Below are 23,517 nucleotides of genomic sequence, written 5' to 3'. Positions count from 1 at the left end.
GTATTACACCAAAGTAAAGGACTGGGGGGGGGGTAGCTTTCTGTTCCTGGTGCATGATTGTGGAGGAAAATTTAGATGGGGGGTGGGGACAATATTTTACAGAAAACTAAGAAATTTTACACATGTATCAACAAAGGTATCTACTGTAAACCATTAATCCTCATAATAAAAAAAAAGATTATGAGAACTTAGGGGGGGGCACAGAACATTAGCCACAAAGTTTTAAAAATAACTTGACAAAATTTCAAAAAGTAAAAAAAAAAAAAAAATTAAAGCTGGACATTCCAGAGTAATTCATCATGATACTGTACTAGGATTGTCAACTCTCTCCTGTTAAGCTTCAAAATTACAGAACCCAAACAAATTTAAAATCATTAGTGTCACCAGAAATCATGTTAGACCACAGAAGGACTGAATTCAGGTCAAATAATGTGGGATTTATTTATTTTCTTAATCAGAAGTGATTTATAACAATACGTGTATATAAATGTTAAATATGGGAGTCAGGAGGTAGTGCGGTGGATTAAGCACACGTGGTGCCAAGCGCAAGGACCGGCATAAGGATCCCGGTTCAAGCCCCCAGCTCTCCACCTGCAGGGGCGTCGCTTCACAAGCAGTGAAGCAGGTCTGCAGGTGTGTATCTTTCTCTCCCCCTCTCTGTCTTCCCCATCTCTCTCCATTTCTCTCTGTCCTATCCAACAATGACTGTATCAACAACAACAATAATAACTACAACAATAAAACAACAAAGGCAACAAATGGGAATAAATAAATAAATGTTAAAATGTTTACAGGTATATGCACCAAATCTGCACACTTTAAAAATGTTTCTAAGCAAAAAAAAAGAAAGGAAGAAAGGAAGAAAGAAATGGATTTAATAGGCATTAAAATCTTGAGTAAATTGTATTGAGAGACTTTTCTCCCCATCACAGATAAAAATTCCTTGAGCAGAGTCAAGTTTAGGCAGCAATACAAAGACCCAAAGGCCTGCATTAACTGGTTTCTTTATTTAAATTGAGAGAAGGGTATAATATACTCACACATGCAGCTGCACCCAGTCACATCACTTCTTAGACCTATTAGGGCATGACGCTGTTGACACAAGGCTAAGTGCAAAGTCTTGACCTTTGCATTTCCACCGCGACCTTGGGGACTAGACCTACTCATCTCACCCAAACCTTTACAACTTGAATGATGTCAGACCAGATTGCTATGTTTTTTAAAGGATCAGTTATCCCAAATAAAATCTATTTGTTTTACCCACTATTGTTAATATCTCTTAAGTTTACTTTTCTCTTTCCAGGACCTCCAAATAGTCACAGTGAATCCACTTTTAGAAAAACAAAATCTTTTCTTCATTTTTTCAAGTTTACATCCAAAACCCATTATGTCAAATAAAATGTTTTTTTCCTTCACAAAGTCCTCATGCTTTCAGAAAGATTCAAACCAAAAGGCAATGAGTAAGTAAAAAGAGTGTCAAATACTAAAAAGACTAGTAAGTCTATATGTTGTTGTGTACATATGTGTGTACATAGTTTAAAAAGTCATGATGCATTTTTGCACAGAAAAATGCATGAGACATTTCTGACAACCCACTATATGATATCAAATGATAGCTTACATAATTTTATTTTATGTTTCACATGATCAACCTCAAGACTCTAGTTATTTAAGCAAAATCTGTCTAGGCATCAGTCTTCATAGTCTTCGTTAGTTATTTGCCTTTTAGATACTAAGCAGAGCTTTAAAAAGAAGCTTTACCCTCCTCATTCCAATCCTGGGTCATTATAAGCAACTTTCTGCCCTCAAGCTCTATTCTTTGACTGAAGTTCAGTCTCCCAGATTTGATTCCAACTGGTGAAAAGGAAAGGACTGTATCAAATTACCCAAAGTACTTAAAGAAATGGAGAATGGAAGTGTGAGTGTGTGTGTGTGTGTGTGTGTGTGTGTGTGTGTGTGTGTGTGTGTCTAGGAGCTGTTATTTAAAAAAAAAAAAGTTGTGGCAAAAAAAAGCAACTCCCCCTCTAAGAATGTGCTAGTATATTTTATTGTGGTAAATTGTCTTCTTTATGTAAAAGATAGTAAAGCAGTTGATGCCATTTATAAGGAGGATACTCTTATCTTAACAAAAACATGCATTCAAGGTCTAAACTTTTGAAATCTCAGCCAAGTAAAACAAGATTTAAGGGAGTCGGGTGGTAGCGCAGTGGGTTACGCGCAAGGCCCACCATAAGGATCCTGGTTTGAGCCCCCCCCACCCCGTCCCCACCTTCAGGAGAGTCGCTTCACAGGTGGTGAAGCAGGTCTGCAGGTGTCTATCTTTCTGTCCCCCTCTCTGTCTTCCCCTCCTCGCTCCATTTCTCTCTGTCCTATCCAAAAACAATGACATTAGTAACAACAACAATAATAACTACAACAATAAAAAACAAGGACAACAAAAGGGAAAAAAATAAATGAATGACTATAAAAAAAATTTTCAAAAGAAAAACACCAAGATTTAAAAAGAACACTGAATTGAAATAGTAAGTAAATGGGTTCACACGACACAAATTTCATTGTAGACCAACTCAATTTTCACATTTTCCTCTCGATAACAAGTCAGTCGTTTGTACTCTGCACTCATAATGGAAAGAAAACAAGAGTTTCTTTGTATGTGTACATGAAGCCCATGCTGTAAAAGTCATTCAGTCAAGTTTCACTGTGCTTTCACCTTTAAACCTTAACCTGACTTGTAACAATATTTGTAGCCTCTAAAATTACACTGTTGAACCCAGACGGAGTTAATCACCCTTCACTGTCTCAGGGAAAAGTCTAATGAACTACCATTTAATGGGAAACTATTAAAATGCTAGGAGAGGCAAGAATTCACATCATGTATTTATAAATACCTCACAGACATGAGTCCACACATTCAAACTACTAGGACAATTTTCATATGGCATTTGTTTAAAGATCCAGATGAACAATAAAGGCTGCTATGCACTCAAAGCTGTAAGGGTCTATGCTGTTGTCTTATATGATCCACCATGAATATACATTAATGCTTGTGTTTTAATATTGACACATATTAATTCTAACAAATTCCATCTATACATAAACAAAGGAAATACAAACCAAAGCAAAGCTATCAATGCTACCCTTTCCTTTCCCTAATTGTTGTTTCCTCCACAGGGGAAAAACCATCAGTGAAATTCATCATTTCAGGAATCGGGCGGTAGCACAGCGGGTTAAGCACACGTGGCGCAACGCGCAAGGACCGGTATACAGGCCCCTGGTTCGAGCCTCCAGCTTCCCACCTGCAGGGGAGTCGCTTCACAGGCGGTGAAGCAGGTCTGCAGGTGTCTATCTTTCTCTCCCCTTCTCTGTCTTCCTCTCCTCTCTCCATTTCTCTCTGTCCTATCCAACAACAAAATTTCATCATCATTTCTACCTGTAATACAGGTTACAAAAATCCTTCCTTTGGGATTGCTGTATTGCAAGCGTCACGAAGACCCCGCTGTCCTCACATCTGGACCTACGCTCCAGGGGTCGGTCATTCACGTCAACATGAATAATGTATCTGAAGCTGTGCAACACAGAGGTGCAAGTCATCCTTTCTCCCTGAAATCACCATAGACTCAACCATCATCAAACCCTATCTGTGGCAACCTCTCAACCATTCTCCCTAGTCACAAGGATCGTCTCTATGCTCTGTAAGCTTTTCACTTTTGAAACCTGGTTGTGCAGTTCTTCTGATTAAAGCCATCTTAATTCACTTAAAGTAAAATGGATCAATAAAGGTCTCACAAGACTAAAGGTCTAACAAGACTCTTCAAGTCCCTAAATTAAGGGGTGAAATGTTACTACAGAATCATGGAGTTAATCAATATGCAACACAGGCATTACGACATCGGTACACACCATACAGGGGCACAAGCTAAGCAGAGCGCAAGGAGGTTGTCTAAAAGAGATGTCTACTGCCCTGTCTACTGCCATAACACCCTGAGCACGCCTGATCTCCTCTGATCTCGGAAGAGATGGCCCTTAGACCTCAAATAGACCTATTAGCTATTTCCAAAACAGAAACCCCAAATCTTCATCTGCGATATTCCAGCCTTTAGGTTTATAATTAGTCAACAATTTGTATGGCTTTATATGTTAACTCTTTTATCAGCCACCAGGTTCCAGATGCTAACATGATTCCAACCAGACTTCCCCAGACAGACAACCCCACCAATATGTCCTGGAGCCCTGCTTCCCCAGAGTCCCACCCCACTAGGGAAAGAGAGAGGCAGGCTGGGAGTATGGATCAACCTGTCAACACCCATGTTCAGCTGGGAAGCAATTACAGAAGTCAGACCTTCTACCTTCTGCATCCCACAATGACCTTGGGTCCATATTCCCAGAGGGATAAAGAATAGGAAAGCTATCAGGGGAGGGGATGGGATACAGAGTTCTGGTGGTGGAAATTGTGTGGAGTTGTACCACTCTTATCCTATGATTTTGTCAGTGTTTCCATTTTATAAATAAAAATTTAAAAAACAGAAAGAGAAAGCTACATGTGGAAGATGTCACATATACAGGGGAATATGAATTATCAAGCCCTCTCGTACTATTTCTAAAGCAATCGTTCTTATGAAACTAACCCCTTTTTATCAAAGAATAGACTTGTTCAAAACAAAGTTTAGGTGACAGCAGCTAAAATTGACTCGAAATAACCATTTCCTTAAATATTTCCTTTTTTAATCTTATCTATGACCTCTCTCTAATCTTATACATAGAGTCACATTATTGCTATCTAAATAACAGTAATAATAAACTAAGGCCAGCAAAATAAAAACTATTTTGTTTTAGGCTCAGCTCTGCTTCCCTCTCTACTCTCAAGTCTCATGCTGGAGAGTTTTCTCTCAAAAAATGTCAGGCTAGGTTACTTCCACTAGCACCACAAACTCAATCTAAGTACAAGTCACAGTGTTTCTTTAATACACATATTCTTCCCTTAATACTGAACTTCATGTTCACCAAGAAGTCACCTCAGAGTCATGATGATGATGATGATGATGATGATTATTTTAATCAGAGCACTGCTCAGCTGGAGCTTATGGTGGGACAGGGGATTGAACCTAGGACTTTAGAGACTCAGGTATGAGCAGAGTCTTGATTCTCTTGGCATCTGGGACTTTGCTTATGAGGAGTGACTGCCTCTTGAGAGCTAGCCATTTCCTAGGCTTTAGCAGAGACTAGCCCAAGAATACATTCTGCAAATGCGAATCTGCCGATGTGGAGTTCACATACTGAATTACCTCTTTAAAGTCCTGCAAGAAATAGTCCTCTGCTTCAACCATCCCGGGCCTGGTCCACAAGGAAGAGCCCTGTGTCTCCGCCTGAAACGGGTACCCACTCAAATGATCGCAACCATGTAATCCTACATCTGCTCAACTTTTCCACCTGCCTCATTCATCCAAAGAATGAGAGAATCATAATACAGGAATATGCCCAATCTCTTCCCTTGCTCCTTTTGCCCCAGTTAGCTCTAGTCCTTCCCTGTGGGGCCCCATGTGTCTGCCTACAGCTCCTGTTTTATGACAGTTGTGAGTGAAAACTTCCTCTTTCTTAAGAGTCATCTCTGTGTCAGCATGCTATCCAATAGCTAATTAAAACCAATCCTTAGAACATTTTAAACAACTGATGCTAGTGTCAAAACTAGACTACAGACAAGATCCCCAACACCCAGACATAAGGATTGTGATAAGAAAGTATTTGTTAAGCAGACACATTATTTGAAACATGGAAATTTTACCCACTCTATTGTTGTACAAATGACACTGAATTTTCCTAACTTAAATCACAGACTCATCTGAAAAATCCTATGCACGTGTCATAGCACTAACGCTTCCTACTTGAAGGGCCTTAAATGGGAACTGGATTCAGAAAGCGTTTATAATAGGTGAGGCAGATTACTGGTGCTTGCTTCCCCAACTCTCCTTTGCACTCCAATGTCCCCATCTGACACCCGAAACATCCCATTTCTCTCCATAATTCAAACATGGATGCTTCTCCATGCTTCCCGCTTCCTCCAGCTTGACAGTAAGCCCACACTCCAAATGCAAACTTCCATTCCCTAAGTGCTAAAGAGCTGAATACCAACAAAAAGGGGACTTCTAATCTGATTAAAATAATTCACAGTAAATTGCAAATCTTTTAATCCTCTTAGAGGCATTAACTTTTTTTTTAATTGAGGGAGAAAGAAATCTGATATTGCCTCTAATTGTTGACATCTTGGTACTGAACAAACAATAACATATTAGGATAGAAATGGCTATCACATTGGCATGGCAATCTGCCCAGAAATATGTCTCCAACCTGTCAAATTAACCCTGATTCTTTTTTTAACAGCACTCATACATCTGCTGGGTTTTTGTTTTTTTTTTTTTTGGGGGGGAGGGCTTGTTTATTTCTTTCAATCACAAGAGATCTCAAGATTTGGATTCTCTGTAGGGGGAATTTTTATGTTTAGAGATCCCAAGACAAGGTCTATCAAACAATTTCAGGAAGCTAGTTTTATTAAATAGAGATGTCAATATGTAATGATACAACCTAAGTCTAAATAATCTTATGAATTACTTCAGAGAAAAAAACAAATCATGTTAAAGCCTATCAAACCCAGAAAACAAAGGCAACAGGATTCACACTTAAAATGTTAGAACATGATAAAAGACTGTCTTTAAAACTTTATAGAAAATAACATACTTAGTCTTCATAGGTACCATGCATTGTTAACATGTGTGCTCAACCAGGTGCACCATCACCCAGCCCCTTTATTCATTTTTTATTTGATAGGACAGAGGGAAACTGAGAGGAAGGGAGAGATACCTGCATTGCAGCCTCATGGCTCATAAAGCTTCCCTCCTGCAGGTGGGGACTGGGGGGGGTGGGGGGGGGCTTGAACCCAGGGTCCTTGCACAGGGTAAGGTATGTAGTCAACCAGGTGAGCCACAGCCCAGCTCCTCTGTTTTGTTTTAAACATTGACATGAAGGCTTGTGATATTTGGCAATTTAGTTTTTACCTCTTTCTAGTTATTTTTTTCTTGTTTCTAAAACAAACAAAAAAGTCCATCAATATGATGGCATATTAATCATTTTTTTTGTTAACACTTCCTATTTTTTATTTTTTATTTATTTATTCTTTTTGTTGCCCTTGTTTTTTTTTTTATTGTTGTAGTTATTATTGATGTCATTGTTGTTGGACAGGACAGAGAGAAATGGAGAGAGATGGGGAAGACAGAGAGGGGGAGAGAAAGACAGACACCTGCAGACCTGCTTCACCACCTGTGAACTGACTCCCCTGCAGGTGGGGAGCCTGGGGCTCGAACCGGGATCCTTCCTCTGGTCCTTGTGCTTAGCGCCACCTAAGTCCTAAGCCTGCACGTAACCTGCTGCGCTACAGCCCGACTCCCCATATTAATCTTTTTATAACACCTGTCAAAACAAAGAAATGTATTAATTTACTGGATGTGCTGAGACAGGCCTTCACAATACAAAAGGAGACTTAGATAAATAAATACAATACAACATAACCATGGCCAAAGTTACACTTTTGTGTAGGGTGTAGACAGAGAATTTCCAAACAGAAAGCCAGAACTCTAAGAGGACATTAACAGGCAGAGAACCCATATTAAGCAGGTGTGCAGTATAATAAAATCAATAATACGCAAATAAATCCAAATGTAAGATGATCTTTAATAAGAATATAAACCAAATATAACTTTCCTATGGCAGAGAGGAAGGAGAGAGAGACTGAGACTTGATATGGAAGAAAAGAGAGAGAATAAAGTTTGGACCCCAGGAAGAAAGGTGGTCATCAGTTTGTTGCCTGATCGGCTAAAATGTTCTCATCATATTCTTTTAAAGGCTGCAACCATCCTTAGGCTTGGTGAAAACTATAGAAGTCTCTGGAAGAAAAGAAAGTTGATGGGGATAATGAGTAGAGGTATATTTTTGATAGTAAGATGACACTATCACCTAATCTCTCACAATGAAAGTGTAAAGCTATAGCCCCGAAATTCCACAGTATTATAAACCAATGTCAAGTCAGATAATAATAATAATTTAAAAAATAAAAGCTACAGTTATCTGCTATAGAAATAATTTCCACGGGAGTCAGGCTGTAGCCCAGCGGGTTAAGAGCACATGGCATGAAGTGCAAGGACCGGCATAAGGATCCCAGTTCGAGCCCCCAGCTCCCCACCTCCGGGGGGGTCACTTCACAGGCGGTGAAGCAGGTCTGCAGGTGTCTATTTTTCTCTCCCCCTCTCTGCTTCCCCACCTCTCTCCATTTCTCTCTGTCCTACCCAACAATAACTACAAAAAAAAAGAACAAGGGCAACAAAAGGGAATAAATTAAAACAATAGTTTAAAAAATAAATTAAAAAAGAAAGGAAGGAAGGAAGAAAGGAAAGAAAGAAAGAAAGAAAGAAAGAAAGAAAGAAAGAAAGAAAGAAAGAAAGAAAGGAAGATCCACATAAAATCGAAGATCATTGCTGCCCTTTCCAATGATGAAGAAGCCAGTATCATGGGCAAGCTGTTTTGTCAGCTAATGCTCATCTTTATACATGCTTCCCATGGACAATGAAAAAGCTCCTGGAGGTTTTCTGCTTCAAATGAATCAGCGCTCCTTGCTCAGGGCACATAACTGCTTCTGACCTCTTCCCTTGCCCGTGCCTTGACCTGCTCCTACTCAGATTTTATTTCCTGCCTCGTGCCTGTGAGCATATTATTCCTGAGCTGTGACTCTAGAATTGAGCATGAGGAGGGCTGCCCGGGTAGATGTCTAGCAAGAGTAATGTCCCTAATGATGCCCAATGGGACTCCGACACATTCTTCCTGCAAGATGAGTCCTTCAAAGACAAAAAGAAATTCTACGCACCTTATAGTGAAAAATAATAAAGGATGCAAATGTCTATGTACAGGAACACTTCACTTGGTATTTAGATGTAGTAAGAAATAAAATAGTCGTTAATGGTTTAAAAACAAAAAAGTCATGTAGCAATATAACATGAATACCTGAACAAAAACATTATCCTACGCTGCCCAAAGAAATCTTCCAAATGTTATTTTAGAAACATTTATGAATTATGCACAAGGCTTCCTCACAGAAATGCTATATATGTTCTTGAGAAGTACACATAAATCAGTATTTCCAACATTAAATAACAATTTTCAGTGACAAATTATTTCAGAGGTGTTTTATTTTCATTTCTGGTTAATATTCAGCTGGTAATGATTACTGAAACTTTTGATTAAGTCTCTCCTACTAATATTTCTGTCAAATAGCTAATGATGATAAACAAATAATAAAACAATTGTGCCAATATAAATTTTAGAAAGGATTCTGCATGTTTTTTTTTCCAAAACATATTTAGAATTCAACCACAGTCCAATTTTCTTCATTTTTATTTTTCCAGATTTCCTTAATGTATTTTCTCAACCTGCAAGTCAAATGCAACACAGTGGTGTGTCTCCTAATTGCAGTCAGTAAACCTTTAAACTGCCAGTGTTGATCATTTCTTTTCTTATTCAACAATTTATTTATTCAGGTCATCTGGGACACTTAGCTCATCAAAGGACTCGTGACTTTGCTTTCTTCCTTTGTTTGTTTGTTTGTTTGTTTGTTAGCTTTAGGACAAAAGAATAAACATAAACAGACAACTTGCCTGGTCACTTGCCTGGCTCAAAAATTACAATTCCTAAAATTCAGAGAGTTCCAACAAAGGCAGCTTTGGGGTTAAATAAATAAACCATTATGTAACTAATTAACAATAACATGGGGAAAAGGGGAAGAAAAGCTATGAGGGAAGGGGTGGCAATGATATATTTAGAGTAAGAATTAGCAGCAACAGATAAGTCAGCTCAGTGAGGGATAACTGGTATACTGTATACTGTCATAGACATGTTTACACATGGAAGAAAGTGAGCTGTTGGTCTTATTTGGCATAATTATTTCTTCTTCTTATCAGTGTAAGCTCAACTGCTTCCATGTATAAGTTGGAAGATTTTATTTAAAATATAAATTTTTCTATGACAATATCCAGTCAACTATTCACTAGACCTCATATAGAGTTCTTCCTGTTACATATTCTGCATACATGTTTCAGCTTTTCACTACTATAAAGTATTATCTGAGAAGAAAAACAGAATTTAGGCCAGAGAAGGTAGAGCCAGGCAGGCAGCCCAGGGGGAAGCTTCCATGCTGTGGCACCTCTCTTCTTTCTACTTATCTCTCTCTTCCTCTCTCCCTCTCCCTCTCTCTCTTTCCCTTTCTCTCTCTTCCCCCATAAGAGGAAAAAAAAAAAAAGACTAGAGCAATGCAATCACTTTAAGTCTGCAGATTCACACAGGAAAGAAAAAAAAAAAATCCCAGGGCCAGGGTGTGGCGCACCTGGTTAAGCACACATGCTATAGTGCGCAAGGACCAAGGTTCAAGTCCCTTGTCCCCAACTGTAGGGGAAAAGCGTCACAGGTGGTGGAATTGAGCTGCAGGTGTCTCTCTCTGTCTCTCTCCTTCTCTGTCTCCCCCTCCTTTCTCAATTTCTGTCTGTCTCTATCCAGTAATAAAATAAAATAATCTCACAAATTCTCTTTATTTTCTCCATCAGTAACAATGATGGAGAATATGTTAATATGTTCTCAATCTCCTGATCATTACAGAGATTGAGAGGACTTTTAATTAAATTGAAAGACCTATTAGAAGACTAGTAAAAATTTACATGTTACGTACTTTTTTAACTAAATATGAAAATAGGCTTCTGAATCTCAAAGTGCATACTACACTTTAGGTCACTGACAAAATAGAAATTTAAAATTTAAAACCAAAAATCTCAAAGTGCATACTACACTTTAGGTCACTGACAAAATAGAAATTTAAAATTTAAAACCAAAAACAATAACCAAAGGAAATAACTCTTTATCAAATGAGAAAAATGGAAAAAGATTGAGAGTCTTGTGGCTGGTGAGTACAAGGTAGAAATAGCATTGTGAGTGTTTCCCCCTCTCTGTCTTCCCCTCCTCTCTAGATTTCTCTCTATCCTATTCAACAACAATAGCAATAACAATAATGATGACAACAAGAAAGAAGGCAAGAAAGAAAAAGAAATAGCATTGTGACTATCTTAAAAACATTGGAAGAGTTTCACTCAGAAACTGGACTAAATTGGGAGCGGGCAGTGGCACACCTACTGAAGCGCACACCCTACAGTGCACAAGGACCCAGGTTCAAGCCCTGGTCCCCATCTGCAAGGGGGAAACTTCATGAGTGGTAAAGCAGGGATGCAGGTGTCTCTCTGTCTCTCTCCCTCTTTCTTCCCCTCCCCTCTCAATTTCTCTCTGTCTCTATCCAACAATAAATAGATAAAATAAAGACAATTTAAAAAAGAAAGAAAGAAAGAAAGAAAGAAAGAAAGAAAGAAAGAAAGAAAGAAAGAAACTGGACTAAATTTACCATGGGTAATTTTGGAGTGTAAAACCAAGATCAATAGGACAGGTTTCAGCATATTATGAGTAAATAATGTTTATGAAAACTGTAAATGAAAAGAGTGGCTGCTATGAAGTGTAATAAGGGCAGGGTAAAGAATAGGAAGAAGAAGGAAAAAATTAGCTGTTGTGATTCAATTCAATCTTTTTTTAAAATTTTCTTTAATATATATTTTATCTATTTTCCCTTTTTGTTGCCCTTGTTTTATTGTTGTAGTTATTGCTGTTGTTGTTCTTGATGTCGTCATTGTTAGATAGGACAGAGAGAAATGGAGAGAGGGGGAGACAGAGAAGCTTTCTATCATAAATCTTTTTCAGCCACCAGGTTCCAGATGCTACCACGATGTCAACTGAACTTCCCGGGGGCAGACAGCCCGACCAATGTGTCCTGGAACCCTGCTTCCCCAGAGCCCGCCCCACTAGGAAGAGAGAGAGAGACATGCTGGGAGTATGGCTACACCTGTCAAAGCCCACATTCAGCGGGGAAGCAATTACAGAAGCCAGACCTTCCACCTTCTGCACCCCATAATGACCCATAATGGTCCATGCTCCCAGAAGGATAGAGAATAGGAAAGCTATCAGGGGAGGGGATGGGATATGGAGCTCCGGTGGTGGGAATTGTACCCATCTTATCCTATGGTCTTGTCAGTGTTTCCATTTTATAAACAAAAACTTAAAAAATAAAGAAAGAAGGAGTCTGGCAGTAGTGCAGTGGGTTAAGCGCATGTGGCAAGAAGCGCAAGGACAAGCATAAGGACCCTGGTTCAAGCCCCTGGCTCCCCACCTGCAGGGGAGTCGCTTCACAAGAGGTGACGCAGGTCAGGTCTGCCAGTGTCTGTCTTTCTCTCCCCCTCTGCCTTCCCCTCCTCTCTCCCTTTGTCTCTGTCCTATCCAACAAGGATGCCATCAACAACAGCAATAATAACTACAACAATAATAAAAAACAACAAGGGCAACACAAGGGAAAATAAATAAATAAATAAATATAAAAAATAAAGGAAGGAAGGAAGGAAGGAAGGAAGGAAGGAAGGAAGGAAAGACACTTACCCCAGGGTGGGGGTAGATAGCATACTGGTTATCCAAGCAGACTCTCATGCTTGAGTCTCCATAGTCCCAGGTTCAATCCCCCCACACCACCATAAACCAGAGCTGAGCAGTGCTCTCCTTAAAAAAAGAAAAGTAAAGAAAGAAAGAAACTTTCCCTTCTTTTCAGATATAAGAGAGAAGAGTTTAAATTCCATCACCTGTAGGAGTGAGTTTATTTTATTCAGACAACCTGCTAATAGTCTAAAGACACTGACATTACTCACCAAACCAGACAAGTAAAGTTTATAGCTATTCAGTGGTGTATAATTAATATGTACAAAAGTGCTTTAACTCACTTCGTTATATGGGAAAGTAAAATTTCAGTGAACTTTCAGAGTAATAAAAATTTCCTTTTTAACCAACCTAGTAAACAAAGTCAGCTTTAGATCTATGAAACTACACAAGTATCCATTTTATATTGTCTCATATAGGAATCAGGAGCAGACACATCTAGCCAAACTTAAAGTTAGTACATCATCAGTGGGAGGAAAATTGCATACTAAAATAGAAACTATAACTGATAGTGTCCAGGTTTCTAAAGTCTACAGTCAAATTATGACAATTATGGCAATGCCTGATGTCAGTATCTCTGGGCTTGATTCACTTATTCATTCCACCCATTTCCTGTTCAAACTCTACGTAGAATTGTTAATGGCATAAAAGGGCCTCAGTCATCTACTAGACAGAAGTTAAAATTGGGCCTCTGTTTCTTCTGCTGCTAATAATCTGGAATGAGTTTCCCAAACTGAAAGTATTTTTCATAAAAGTACATGTTATGACCACATATAACATGCTACAAAGAATTTTATGGTCTTTGTGAAAACATAAACTTTGGCTCATGTTATGCTCAGTGAAATTTTAAGACACATGAAGAGATAATATATCTTCAGAGTAATTTTTATGTACTAAATGGTCACAGGTTTGTGGCCTGGCAAATGACTCAGTAGACAAAGCTTTGGACTTTCAAGCATGAGTTCCCAAGTTCTCTTCCTGGCACTGCCATGTGCACAGCCATGCTCTGGTTGTCTCTCTTATCTTTCTCCTCGCCTCCTCCACCCAAACTCATAAATAAATAGAATTTATTTTTAAAAGTTATTCTCTTCATGAAAGAAAGATTAGGTGCTGGGTGGTAGCACACCTAGTTGACACCACATGTTACAGTCATCAAGGACCCAGCTTCAAGTCCCCAGTCTCAACCAGTCTCTCAATTTCTCTTTTTTCTGCAATATATATATTTCTTTTTAATTTTTTAAAAGATTTCCCTTATTTATTAATGAGAAAGATAGGAGGAGAGAGAAAGAACCAGACATCACTCTGGCACATGTGCTGCTGGGGATCGAACTCAGGACCTCATGCTTGAGAGTCCAAAGCTTTATCACTGCGCCACCTCCCGGACCAAATATGTATATTTATTAAAAAGAAATGTAAAAAAGAGACAATAGAGTCCCCACTCTGTTATTTCTGCTAAGGATGGAACTTGGGGAATCATATTTTTAAAAAATGTTCTCTACCTGAGTCACTTTCTAGATGGAAATTCCTTAAAACACTATTTTCATCACATAGAAAAAGGAATCTAAGTGATGGGGGGGGGGGGGTAGATAGCATAATGGTTATGCAAAGAGACTCTCATGCCTGAGGTTCTGAAGTACCAGGTTCAATCTCCCACACCAAAGGGAACCAGAGCTGATCAAAGCTCTGGTTTAAAAAAAAAAAAAATGGATATGGAGTTCTGATGGTGGGGATTGTGTGAATTCTTATCCTATGGTTTTGTCAGTGTTTCCTCTTTATAAATAATTTTTTTAAAAAAAAAAAAAAAGGAACCTACAAGAAATAGGATAAAACCTAGCAGAACCTCTGGGAACTAATTTTATTGGAAACTTTCAAGATTTTCACTTTCTTTTCATGGTTGACTGGGGGACAAACAGTCCCTAATTTTCAGACCACTAGCTAATGAGCTGAACATAGGTATAGGAAGAGGTGGTTCATAGGTTAAAATGGATACTTTGTGAAATTCATTCCAGAGTAACTTGGGAAAGTATAACCATCCCCTGCCACAGTGTCTTAACAATAACACTGTCTTCTAATAAGGAACACTAATAAAAATCTAAAGAATTGAAGCCTCAAATACAATGTATTAACAGGAATCAAAGTTTACTATTTTCTTAAGCTTTATTAAAAAACAATCTCTTGAGGGCTGGGGTAGGTAGCATAAGGGTTATGCAAAGAGACTCTCATGCCTGAGGCTCCAATGTCCCAAATTCAATCCCCCGCACCACCATAAACCAGAGGTGAGCAGTGCTCTGGTTTAAAAAAAAAAATTGACACCAAAAAATATATACTTCTCCTTAGCAGAGAACCATACTGTTCACTGAAATATATAATAGCTTCACATGTTTTAAAACTAGACTACTTAACATCACACTCAGAATTCAAAAACATATTCTATGATTATTCACATTGTATACATTGCCCCCCCAATAACAAAATCAGTTACTAGTAGGGAGCCAGGTAGTGGAACCCCCAGTTGACTGCACATGATGCCATGCATAAGGACCAGGGTTAAAGCTACAGTTCCCCTTCTCCTCTTAATTTGTCTGTCCTATCAAATAAGATCAAGTAAACAAATGTTAAAATGTAATTACTTAATAATAAAAAAAAACAGATCTCTTTTTCAGCTCTAAGCTACAGGCAGCTGTGAACACGAGAGGTATTTCTGTTTACAGGAAAATAGGAAATATGCACAATCACGCTGTTCAAAATACTGTCTCTTTGTGTAGAGCAACACTCTCATAAGATGTCTGGAAACCAAGTGAAATCACAGGAGTACAGGGATGTGTAGCAGCCTGTTCTGGCTGAAAGAAAAGGAGACTTGAGATCTCCCATGAAGGAAGCAATAGGACACCTTCCAAAGTCAGAAACAGCCTTTGGGTGGTTGAAAGAAGGAGGGAGAGGATAAGACAAAGAAGTAGAGATCAAAGCTGTCTGTACACTACAGATAATCTTTTTTTCTTCCTATTCTTCAATAGTGAGATTGAAGGAAAGGGCTGAGGGGTAGGGGGAGAAACGGAAAAGGAAACCACTGTTAATCCAGAATTGTAAAGAAAAAGGGTGGCCGTTTGATCTCCACAGGATGGCAACTTTATTGGCTATGCATAAGCAGTTTCCAACCAGCTGATCAGCCAGGTATTAATGCTCTACCCTTCCAAGATCAGCCACCATGAAGTGAGTCATCTGTCAACAGCAGTGAAGCAGAAGGCTTGTCTACTTACTACTAAATGACCGCCAGCCCATTCCCTACCCAGAGGGGGAAATAACCCCAGGAGAAATGATTTGTCTCTCCACAGGCTCTTCTCTGGCAAGTACCAATTACTTGCCTTGGGATTCAGTACAAACTCTTTCCTCAAGTGTTCGAATGAGAGCAACGAATGAGACTAGCAATCATTTTCTAAACCACAACTTGGGATCTTGGCATGGCCACCTCAGCAGCAATCACTCCCCATCCCCCTTCAGTCCCTTTTAAGCTTGTCAAAAAAAAAAGCAAACAGGATAGAAGCTGGGTGTGAGTTGGATGTATGTAAAGAAATGATTATCTTGTTAGTGATCTTAAGACATAAAGGTTATCTTCTTAATGGCAGGGAAAGTAAAGACTCCCAAACTCTCCAGTCTTCAATCAGGGTCTTGTTTAGGTGGACTGATGTGTGTATGTGTGTGTGTGTTTGTGGGGGGGGGGGGGATCTAAAATAAAAAGTGACTGAGTGACAATCTTTTTCACTTAACTTCACCCCTTTCAACTAGTACAGTGCATGGCGGTAAAAAGTTTTGGAATTATCTGGATTCAAATTCCTGCTCATCTATGTCTTTGACTTCTCTCTTGCTGGGAAATTGTGCAGATGCAGTCACATCTGCCATGTTGTCCCCTCAGGCTACTGCTAGTTCCCGCGAGAGTTGGGACATTCTCAAAGCGCCTGTTCAGCCATGTTGTGCCCTGAGGGCATTGTCTATCCCCCCCCCATATCCGGAGTGCTATGGTTACTCCTCCCCCTTCCCATTCTCACGAAAGCTGCTCCTATAAAAGCCCTTCTTCTTCCCCACCTCACTCTCTTGCCAGCGCTTCACTCCGGTGTTCAGACGCAGGAAAGGTTACTGCGTGAGGCGGCCATTTTCGCTACCTCCACGTGGCCCAACCTGCTTCTCTAGCACCCAACTCTGAGGTGCCAGCGCAAATAAAGATTTGTGTTTCCTCTTCGCTCCGGACCCCCTCTCTCTTCTCCGCGGCCTGCACACAACAACATCTGGCTCAACAACACTCTCTGATGTAATTTCCACAACTATCAGAGCACTCTGTCATCAGCTTTTTATAAATCCTAAATAAGATAATAATGAACATTGAGCAAATTATATAGCCATTATCTTAATAGCAAGAGAGTTTCTTATAGTACCACCAAATTCATTTTCTTTCTTTTCCTTCTTTTTTTTTTCTTTCCTCTGCCACCAGGGTCATCACTAGGGCTCAGTTCCTGTATGTTCACCACTTCCAGTGAGGGGGGTGGGGGAGACACTGAAGCGCCTCTCTAAAACCTGTGATGCCTCCCCCTTGTACGCACTCCCCAGTGATGCCCAGGGCGGGAACCTGGTGGTATGTCTACTTTACAGGTGAGGCATCAGTTGGCACCTGGTACCCCAGAGTTAGAACTCACCATTTCTTATTTCCTTATTTTACTTTTCTAGTCTATTCTAAACAAAACAAACAAAAAAGCATTATGATATAGAAGATGACTAATTTTCCACTTTATGAAAATAGATTATCAACATTTTAATCTTATCAACTATCATTTAAAGAAAGCTATTGGGAGTCGGGCAGTAGCACAGTGGGTTAAGCGCATGTGTCACAAAGTGCAAGGACCAGCCTAAGGATCCTGGTTTGAGCCCCGGGCTCCCCACCTGCAGGGGAGTCGCTTCACAGGCAGTGAAGCAGGTCTGCAGGTGTCTGTCTTTCTCTCCCCCTCTCTGTCTTCCCCTCCTCTCTCCATTTCCCTCTGTCCTATCCAACAACACCTACATCAATAGCAATAATAACTACAACAATAAAACAACAAGGGCAACAAAAGGAATAAATAAATAAATACTAACAAAAAAAGAAAACTGTTCTAGCAATTCATATAATATTTAAACAATTTCCAGGGGGTGAGCAGTAGCACACCTGGTTAAATACACGCATCACCATGTGCAAGGATCCAGATTCAAGTTCCCACTCCCCAACCGCAGGGGGGATGCTTCACGAGCTGTAAAGCAGGTCTGTAGGTGTCTATCTTTCTCTCTCCCTCTCTCCCCTTCTCTTAAATTCTCTCTGTCCTGTATCCAATAAAATTGAAAGGAAAAAATGATGTCGGGAGCGGTAAATTTGTAGTGATAACCCTAGTGGTGAAATAATAATAATGACAAAATAAACCAAAAGTAAATAAATATGACAATTTTCAAACTGCCTTTTTGTTTTAAAAGTACAGAGTCTTTTATATAGTTTATATAAGCTTTATATCACCATTAAACACAGAGTACAAGTACTGATCTAGCTTTAGAAATTGACTTTTGGAATTGCTTTTCTTTTTTTTTTTTAATTTTTCTTATTATCTTTATTTATTTATTATCTTTATTTATTTATCTGGATAGAGACAGCCAGAAATCAAGAGGGAAGGGGGAGATAGAGAGGGAGAGAGACAGAGAGACACCTGCAACAAAGCTTCACCACTTGCAAAGCTTTCCCCCTGCAGGTGAGGAGCAGGGGGCTCGAACCTGGGTCCTTGCACACTGTAACATGTGCACTCAACCAAGTGTGCCACACCTGGCCCCTGGAATTGCTTTTCATGCTATGTAGAAGATGCACTTAGCTTAGTCTATTCACTCTACTTCTACTCCACCTCATCCTGTGTGTGTGTGTGTGTGTGTGTGTGTGTGTGTGTGTGTGTGGTTTAAAATATTTATTTTATTTATTACATGTAAGAACTTGTTTCAATGAGACCTACAGACAGAGAGAGAGGTCAGAACATCACTGTGGTATATGCAGTGCTGGGAATTGAACCAGGAACCTCATGTCCCATGTTCAAACTACCAGCTGCATCATCTCCCCAGGAACTCACTCTCACTCTGAGTTTGAATACTAACTTAATCCCAGATTTCAAACTGCTGCTCCGGACTGCTGCTGTTTGACTTTTCCCTTTCATTGTCCCAAATTTATCCTACAGATTACACAGACCTAATATCAAACTGAACGACAATTTGACTTTCCGTATGTTCTTTTCAATAAGGAATCACATATGAAGAGAACTACTTTCGGGGTTTTGTTTGTTTTGCTTATGAATTAAATATTTTAAATATCAAAGTTAGCATGGCCACTACTTGAATATTTTTAACACACATGATGCATATGGACATATATACAGATATTTAGCTTCATATAAGAAGCTGTTCGTCTGAGTTTCCACCCAGCGTTATTTCTATTATCTATTATTTTGAATTACAGATACCTAATCAACATAAACTGAAGAAACAACTTTATTGTAGGTTTAATATTTACGATTTCATATCTAGGGTGGGCGTAGATGGCATAAAGGTTATGCAAAGAGACTCTCACCCCTGAGGCTGGCTCCAAAGTCTCAGGTTCAATCCCCTGTACTACCATAAGCCAGAGCTCTGGTAAAAATTTAAAAAAAAGAGAGAGAGATTTCATATCCACTTGAACTTACACAATATTACTTTGTCTATCAACATGAAGACTGAGGGGGAAAAAATTAGTGGAGAGGGAGATAGCATAGCAGTTATGCAAAAAAGACTTTCAAGTCTGAGGCTCCTATAAACACCCCACCATAAATCAGGGCTGAGCAGTGTTCTAAGGAAGGATGAAAGAAAGAAGGGAGTCAGGCAGTAGCGCAGCGCATCGGATTAAGTGCACGTGGCGCAAAGCACAAGGAGCAGAGTAAGGATCCCGGTTCAAGCCCCCGGCTCCCCACCTACAGAGGAGTCGCTTCACAAGTGGTAAAGCAGGTCTGCAGGTGTCTGTCTTTCTCTCCCCCTCTCTGTCTTTCCCTTCTCTCTCCATTTCTCTCTATCCTATCCAACAACGACGACATCAACAACAACTACAACTACAACAATAAAACAAGGACAACAAATGGAATAAATAAAGATTAAAGAAAGAAAGAGGAAGGAAGAAAAGAAGGAAGAAAGAGAAAGGAAGTGGAGAAAGAGAAAGAAAGGAAGAAAATTAAAAAGTTTATTAAAACTGAACTTTCTATTCTAAGACATATTGTTAATATTCCCATATGTGGCATGTATACCTTATATGTTAGAGGAGCTATGATCAGGAAACAAGGATAATCTTAAAACATAACAGCATTTAGACATGTGTGTTTAAAAGCCCACTGGTTTATAACTAAAACCAAGAAAAAGTCACAGAATTACTGAAGAAACTTAAGAGAGGGAGAGAAGAAGTTGGGGGCAAGAAAAGAAGAAAGCTCGGAGAAGAGAGCTCTGAGAAGAGGGGAGGAGGAAGTGCCAGAGACCAGAGAGAGAGACAGAGAGACAGAGACAGAGAGACAGAGAGAGGAAGGAAAGGAAGAGGAAAAGAGGCGGGAACCAAGAAAGAAATGGAGACCAAGACCCCCAAAGGTGACTCAGTGAAAACTAAAATTTTCCTCTTCCCAGGGAGTCGGGTGGTGGCGCAGTGGGTTAAGTGCACGTGGCGCAAAGCACAAGGACCGGCACAAAGACCCCAGTTCGAGCCATGGGCTCCCCACCAGCAAGGTGGTGAAGCAGGTCTGCAGGTGTCGGTCTTTCTCTCCCCTTCTCTGTCTTCCCCTCCTCTCTCCATTTCTCTCTGTCCTATCCAACAACAATGGCATCAATAACAACAACAATAATAACTGCAACAATAAAGCAAGGGCAACAAAAGGGAATAAATATTTTAAAAAACAACTTTTCCTCTTCCCAAGAGAATCCCCCCAAAAGAAAACACAAGTTAGTTTCTACATTATTTGAGATTCAAATCTCATCATAAGTTTGAACGGAAATTTAATCAGTTGCTCACTTAAAAGCATGTTTTAACGAATATAATGAGTAAAGGAAGAGTATTAGCTTGGAAGAGTGCTCAGAATCAGTTCCCAAGTGATCACACAAAATTAGTCTAAGTAGCCACACATCAATAGCTCAGATACACAAACTCACAATAGAAATTTATCTCCAACATGAATTTCTAAGGAAATCCCCACCTTTAAAGAAAAAAATTCTAGTTTCATAGAACAAACACAGTTACCATACTTTGTAGCACTCTGTTGACACATTAAAGACTGTAGAATAAAGCAAATATGTACTTTTAAAGCATATTTGATGCTGAGGATGACATCAAGACATCCAAATGGTGTTTATAATCTGTTTGAAGAAAGCTCTAGGACTTTATAAATATGTTGGCAGACTTAAAAAAAAAAAAGAAAAAGAAAAGAAAAAGAAGAAAAAAGGATTGACAACCAATAGATGCTTTTAACAGGTTAAATCTTGTTGAAGGTAACTTGTCCCTTCAATACACTTTGATTTATTTAAGCTCACCACATTTTCCCTTAAATACACTCCATTAACAAGTGATAGACTGTGATCTTAAGCTGGAGGCAAGACATGAAACACAATCTTTCAAGAACGTCACTCATTCCCTGACCAGGTGTCTAGAGCATGTCCCATTCTAGTTACTTGCTGAGTTCTGTGAAGTTGCATTCAAGTCACTAATGTGGCTCTAGGTCAGACACCATTATGAAATCATCCCCCAACAGTCCAAAATAGTCTGCTTGAACTGCCAAATGCAGGTCCTGGGTGTGAGTTCAAGCCCTCAATGAATGAATGTGCAGGCCTACACACACACACACACACACACACACACACACACACACTCCCTCCCTCCCTCCCTCCTCTCTCTCTCTTTGGGTTAAATATGAGTGAGAGTCTCACAAACACACCTCTGGCCTACAACCTGGTAGAGGACATAATTAAGCATTCCAAAAGAAAAAAAAAATGGCTTTTACATTTTTTTTTAAATGAGCTTATTAAAATACATCAGTGACTGAGATGTACTGAAATTTAGTTAGAACAACAATTATCAGAAATCATTTCAGTTCTTAGCAAACGTCCTACAGCTATATAAATTACAAACCTCAGATACTACTAATGAAATTATTAAATCAGAAAGGCTACACCTCCAGATCATTTTTCCAAGTGAAGACAGAACTTGCATGCTGACACAGGGAGCTTTCAGTGATAACCTATTAGTGTGACCCTATCTTTAATCTACAGCTGTGATAAAATGTCCCAACATATACAAACTCAGCTCAAACAGTGACTAATGACCATTAATCCCACTATCTCCAGTAATCGGCCCTTCCAGTCATTTATCACACTGACACTTCACTTTACACACGTGAATAAACTTTAACTGAGAAGGTGAATCAACAAAAAATTCAAAGGTATCTGAAGCTAGAAATTAAACTAGGGCGAGACAAATAGATCAGACCTTAATGTTTTTGATTTGCATCCTTGGGCTGGGGGGTTTGGGGGGAGAGGAAACAATTCAATCATTCAAATTGGCATGGGGGGAGCTACATTACAGAAAGGGGAGGCTGACAATAAGCAAAAGGCAGAGCAATGCATTATCTATTCATCCAAGCACTATTCAAGGCTGAGATTTAAGTTTGCTCTTTTCTTCAAAGGTATAGCAAATTAATTTTCTATTTAATTCCAGATGTTCCTTCCAATTACTGGTGATCGGTTAGCTTATGTGTGTTTTACTTTTTTTTTTAACTTCAGTAATACAAGTAAAATCTTTGGTCAAAATATAAACCACAGCCCTGAACCACAGCGGGGGGGGGGGGGGGGAGGAGTAAATCAACCTTTCAAAATTGTTTTCATATCATGCCAATTGAGCGCTCCAACCCATGGGCCCTGATGCAACTTGAAGTTAAGTATGCCACTATAAGAAATAATAATAAAAAAAAACTCCCTGAGGTGCATTGGGAGATGGGGGTAGGAGAGAGAAAGAATGGAGGAAGGGAGAGAAACAGAGAGGAGAAGGGGGGAGAAAGGAGAGGGGGAACAGAGAGGAGAGAGGAGTGTGTGTGTGTGTCTGTGTGTGTGTGTGTGTGTGTGTGTGTGTGTGTGTGTGTGTATCCGCCTGAAATCAGATCCTTGATTGAAACCAGAATCTACCAAAAGAAAAAGAAAGAAAAGCTTGAGTGGAGCCGTGGCTCTCCACCAATAGTTAAGTTTCTTAGGGAATGTAAGAAAACTGCTTATGAGTGTAAATACAGTTCACACTTATATCCGAAGGATACTACGGCAACATCCTTCCAAAGCTTCATACAATTTCAGTAGTATTTAAGCCATCTCCCAGTCCTAAATTCAGTCTTCTGTTTTCCTTTGCCAAGGAGAATTCCCAGACAACTAACTGTTCACTTTCAGATTCCTGCCACCGCTTGTCTGCCTGCTAAACCCGGCCAGTCAGAGTGGCTAAGTTAGGTCCTCACGTAAAGGAGCTATTTCCTGAAGTTTCTTCAGAATCGAATTAATTATAGACTTGGGTTACATAAAACAACTACTAATAGCCCCTTGTGCACGGAAGAGGAGGGACGAATTGGAAGACCAGGTTCAGGAATCCTGGCAGGTCTGTGAGCCACAACTCCACCGGGGTGTTCATCTCCTTCCCTGGGGGACCCAGTGGCTGGATGAAACTCTCTTTGGTTCATGGGGGGATGGAGGGTGGCGGTGGCTGATCTCACAGCCGTCCACAGCTGCCTCCCACCCAGGTGCTCAGACGCTTCCAGCACCCAAAGTGATCTGGGCGTGCCCAGAATTTGCAAACGGCCGTGGTCTGGGTGGGGAGCGGCAAGGAGC

The 23,517-nt window shown here is 39.7% G+C and overlaps 1 protein-coding gene across 8 annotated transcripts in view; it reads right to left on the bottom strand.

Moving 5' to 3' along the window:
* Window positions 1-23,517, bottom strand: part of ROBO1 (roundabout guidance receptor 1) — a 1,122,893-nt gene that overhangs the window by 411,329 nt on the left and 688,047 nt on the right. The window lies entirely within an intron of this gene.

This window comes from Erinaceus europaeus, chromosome 14, assembly GCF_950295315.1.
Source record: "Erinaceus europaeus chromosome 14, mEriEur2.1, whole genome shotgun sequence".
Taxonomy (NCBI): Eukaryota; Metazoa; Chordata; class Mammalia; order Eulipotyphla; family Erinaceidae; genus Erinaceus; species Erinaceus europaeus.
This window is presented reverse-complemented; position numbering and strand designations above follow the sequence as displayed.